The following is a 4,379-nucleotide window of genomic DNA, read 5'->3' on the forward strand; positions in this document are numbered from 1 at the left end:
AACTCCATCTTCTTTGATAAGTTCGAATTTTCTACTTCTGCCTTCTATTTTTCTTTTCCTTTGACACCTCAAGGAATCTCTATACTGTGACATAGAGGATTCCACATTTTCTTGTTCTCTTCTCTTTCTTATGAGCAGGAGCAAGGACAAAAGCATTCTTGTTGAGGCTGATCCTGAACCTGAAAGGACCTTGAAGCGAAAGCTAAGAGAAGCCAAGGCACAACTCTCTGTAGAGGACCTAACAGAAATCTTCAAAGAAGAAGAACCCATGGCAGCCGAAAACAACAACAATGCCAACAATGCAAGGAAGGTGCTGGGTGACTTTACTGCACCTACTCCCGACTTCTATGGGAGAAGCATCTCTATCCCTGCCATTGGAGCAAACAACTTTGAGCTTAAGCCTCAATTAGTTTCTCTAATGCAACAGAATTGCAAGTTCCATGGACTTCCATTGGAAGATCCTCATCAGTTTTTAGCTGAGTTCTTGCAAATCTGTGACACTGTCAAGACTAATGGGGTTGACCCTAAAGTCTACAAACTTATGCTATTCCCTTTTGCTGTAAGAGACAGAGCTAGAATATGGTTGGACTCACAACCTAAAGAAAGCCTGAACTCTTGGGAAAAGCTAGTCAATGCCTTCTTGGCAAAGTTCTTTCCACCTCAAAAATTGAGTAGGCTTAGAGTGGAAGTCCAAACCTTCAGACAGAAGGAAGGAGAATCCCTCTATGAAGCTTGGGAAAGATACAAACAATTAATCAGAAAGTGTCCCACTGATATGCTTTCTGAATGGAGCATCATTGGAATTTTCTATGATGGTCTCTCTGAACTATCCAAGATGTCTTTGGATAGCTCTGCTGGAGGATCTCTTCATCTGAAGAAGACGCCTACAGAAGCTCAAGAGCTGATTGAAATGGTTGCAAATAACCAATTCATGTACACTTCTGAAAGGAATCCTGTGAACAATGGGACCAATCAGAAGAAAGGAGTTCTTGAGATTGACACTCTGAATGCCATACTGGTTCAGAATAAAATATTGACTCAACAAGTCAATATGATTTCTCAAAGTCTGTCTGGAATGCAAAATGCACCAAGCAGTACTAAGGAAGCTTCATCTGAAGAAGAAGCTTATGATCCTGAGAACCCTTCAATAGAAGAGGTGAATTACATGGGAGAACCCTATGGAAACACCTATAATCTTTCATGGAGAAATCATCCAAATCTCTCATGGAAGGATCAACAGAGACCTCAACAAGGTTTCAACAACAATAATGGTGGAAGAAACAGGTTTAGCAATAGCAAGCCTTTTCCATCATCTTTTCAGCAACAGACAGAGAGTTCTAAGCAGAATACCTCTGACTTAGCAACCATGGTCTCTGATCTAATCAAAACCACTCAAAGTTTCATGACTGAAACAAGGTCCTCCATTAGAAATTTGGAGGCACAAGTGGGTCAGCTGAGCAAGAAAATTACTGAACTCCCTCCTAGTACTCTTCCAAGCAATACAGAAGAAAATCCAAAAGGAGAGTGCAAAGCCATCAACATGGCCAAATTTGGAGAGGAGGAAGATGCAGTGAACGCCACTGAGGAAGACCTCAATGGACGTCCACTGGCCTCCAATGAGTCCCCCAATGAGGAACCATGGGAATCTGAGGCTCAAAATGAGACCATAGAGGTTCCATTGGACTTACTTCTGCCATTCATGAGCTCTGATGAGTATTCTTCCTCTGAAGAGGATGAGTATGTCACTGAAGAGCAAGTTGCTAAATACCTTGGAGCAATCATGAAGCTAAATGACAAGTTATTTGGAAATGAGACTTGGGAAGATGAACCCCCTTTGCTCACCAAGGAACTGGATGACTTGTCTAGGCAGAAACTGCCTCAAAAGAGACAGGATCCTGGGAAGTTTTCAATACCTTGTACCATAGGCACCATGACCTTCAAGAAGGCCTTGTGTGACTTAGGGTCAAGTGTAAACCTCATGCCTCTCTCTGTAATGGAGAAGTTAGGGATCTTTGAGGTGCAAGCTGCAAAAATCTCACTAGAGATGGCAGACAATTCAAGAAAACAAGCCTATGGACTTGTAGAGGATGTTCTGGTAAAAGTTGAAGACCATTACATCCCTGCTGATTTCATAGTCCTAGAGACTGGGAAGTGCATGGATGAATCCATCATCCTTGGCAGACCCTTCCTAGCCACAGCAAGGGCTGTGATTGATGTTGATAGAGGAGAATTGATCATTCAAGTGAATGAAGAATCCTTTGTGTTTAAGGCTCAAGGATATCCCTCTGTCATCATGGAGAGGAAGCATGAAGAGCTTCTCTCAAAACAGAGCCACACAGAGCCCCCACAGTCAAACTCTAAGTTTGGTGTTGGGAGGCCACAACCAACTTCTAAGTTTGGTGTTGAACCCCCACATTCAAACTCTAAGTTTGGTGTTGGGAGGTTCCAACATTGCTCTGAGTATTTCTGAGGCTCCATGAGAGCCCTCTGTCAAGCTACTGACTTTAAAGAAGCGCTTGTTGGGAGGCAACCCAATGTTATATTTTATCTATTTTCCTTTGTTATTTTATGTTCTTTTGTAGGTTGATGATCATGAGAAGTCACAAAATCAATTGAAAAAGCAAAAACAGAATGAAAAACAGAAAGAAAAACAGCACACCCTGGAGGAGAGCGTGCTGGCGTTTAAACGCCAGTAAGGCTAGCTGTTGGGCGTTTAACGCCCAGTCTAGCACCATTCTGGGCGTTTAACGCCAAAAAGGGGCACCAGACTGGCGTTAAACGCCAGAAAAGGGCAAGCATTCGGCGTTAAACGCCAGAAATGGGCACCAGCCCGGCGTTTAACGCCAGAATTGGCTCAAAACACATTTTTGCTTGCCACTTGGTGCAGGGATGACTTTTCCTTGACACCTCAGGATCTGTGGACCCCACAGGATCCCCACCTACCCCACCACTCTCTCTCTTCTTCACCCATTCACCAATCATCTCAACACCTCTTCCCCAAAAACCCTTCACCTATCAAATCCCATCTTTCTCTTCACCACTCACATCCATCCTTCATAAAACCCCACCTACCTCACCCTTCAAATTCAAACCACTTTCCCTCCCAAACCCACCCATACATGACCGAACCATGAGCCCCCCCCCCCCACTCCTATATAAACCCATCTTCGCTCCTTCATTTTCACACAACCAAACCACCACTTCTCCCCCTTTTTGGCCGAACACAAAGCCATTCCCTTCTTCCTCATTTCTTCTTCTTCTCCTCTCTTCTTTCTTCTTTTGCTCGAGGACGAGCAAACCTTTTAAGTTTGGTGTGGTAAAAGCATTGCTTTTTGTTTTTCCATAACCATTTATGGCATCCAAGGCCGGAGAAACCTCTAGAAAGAGGAAAGGGAAGGCAAAAGCTTCCACCTCCGAGTCATGGGAGATGGAAAGATTCATCTCAAGGGTGCATCAAGACCACTTCTATGAGGTTGTGGCCTTGAAGAAGGTGATCCCCGAGGTCCCTTTTTCACTCAAAAAGAGTGAATATCCAGAGATCCGACATGAGATCCGAAGAAGAGGTTGGGAAGTTCTTACCAACCCCATTCAACAAGTCGGAATCTTAATGGTTCAAGAGTTCTATGCCAATGCATGGATCACCAAGAACCATGACCAAAGTGTGAACCCGGATCCAAAGAATTGGCTTACTATGGTTCGGGGGAAATACTTGGATTTTAGTCCGGAAAATTTAAGGTTGGCATTCAACTTGCCCATGATGCAAGGAGATGAACATCCTTACACTAGAAGGGTCAACTTTGATCAAAGGTTGGACCAAGTCCTCACAGTCATATGTGAAGTGGGCGCCCAATGGATGAGAGATTCAAGAGGGAAGCCGGTTCAACTGAGAAGGCATAACCTCAAACCCGTGGCTAGAGGATGGTTGGAGTTTATCCAACGCTCAATCATTCCCACTAGCAACCGGTCCGAAGTTACTATAGACCGGGCTATCATGATTCATAACATCATGATTGGAGAAGAAATAGAAGTTCATGAGGTGATATCCCAAGAACTTTATAAGGTGGCGGACAAGTCCTCTACCTTGGCAAGGTTAGCCTTTCCTCATCTCATTTGTCACCTCTGTTATTCAGTTGGAGTTGACATAGAGGGAGACATCCCTATTGATGAGGACAAGCCCATCACTAAGAAGAGGATGGAGCAAACAAGAGACCCTTCTCATCATCAAATCCCTGAGATGCCTCAAGGGATGCACTTTCCTCCACAAAACTATTGGGAGCAACTAAACACCTCCCTAGGAGAATTGAGTTCCAACATGGGACAACTAAGGATGGAGCACCAAGAACACTCTGTTCTCCTCCATGAAATTAGAAAAGATCAAA

The 4,379-nt window shown here is 44.0% G+C and overlaps 1 non-coding gene across 1 annotated transcript; it reads right to left on the reverse strand.

The window, feature by feature from the left end:
• Nucleotides 1–673: 673 nt before the first annotated feature.
• LOC112713248 (small nucleolar RNA R71) lies at nucleotides 674–781 on the reverse strand. The gene has a single exon (XR_003158227.1). It is a non-coding gene; the product is annotated as a small nucleolar RNA R71 (small nucleolar RNA).
• Nucleotides 782–4,379: the final 3,598 nt, after the last annotated feature.

Source organism: Arachis hypogaea, chromosome 1 (genome assembly GCF_003086295.3).
Source record: "Arachis hypogaea cultivar Tifrunner chromosome 1, arahy.Tifrunner.gnm2.J5K5, whole genome shotgun sequence".
NCBI classification, from domain to species: domain Eukaryota; kingdom Viridiplantae; phylum Streptophyta; class Magnoliopsida; order Fabales; family Fabaceae; genus Arachis; species Arachis hypogaea.